The sequence below is a fragment of the Penaeus monodon genome, chromosome 15 (genome assembly GCF_015228065.2).
Source record: "Penaeus monodon isolate SGIC_2016 chromosome 15, NSTDA_Pmon_1, whole genome shotgun sequence".
NCBI classification, from domain to species: Eukaryota; Metazoa; Arthropoda; class Malacostraca; order Decapoda; family Penaeidae; genus Penaeus; species Penaeus monodon.
Genome location: NC_051400.1, coordinates 2,243,979 through 2,244,380, shown reverse-complemented (window position 1 = coordinate 2,244,380; position 402 = coordinate 2,243,979). Strand labels below are relative to the sequence as shown.

The 402-nt window shown below is 38.8% G+C and overlaps 1 long non-coding RNA gene across 1 annotated transcript in view; it reads right to left on the bottom strand.

The window, feature by feature from the left end:
• Positions 1 to 402, bottom strand: part of LOC119581632 — a 102,181-nt gene that overhangs the window by 74,247 nt on the left and 27,532 nt on the right. The gene's annotated exons all lie outside the window — the stretch shown is intronic.

The window sequence follows — 402 nt, the reverse complement described above, 5'->3', positions numbered from 1 at the left end:
AGCCAAAAGGAAGAACGAGAATAAAGTCAAGATCCTTCGCAAACCGTAAAAGAGCGAGAGAAAAAAAGAGGAAAAAATCGCACGAGGCGAGCCAGATCAGCCGACACGCCGCCGCCCCGACATGAAGGACCCGTTTAAGAACTAAAATGTCTCCAGATGTCACTCTCCTCGCTCGTCACACGTGTCAATCATATCTTCCTCTCCCGTACACATTCGAATATGGAGAAAATAAAGTCATTTACAACATTTTCAAAAAAAATAATATATATATGCCACGAGAGAACTACACGAAAACCATTTCTTTTTAAGTGAAAATAAAAATAAAAACTATTAACCTTCAATGCAAACGAACCTGGCATATTTAATCAAGCATTTTCCGACTTTTGCAAAAGGAGAAGAAAA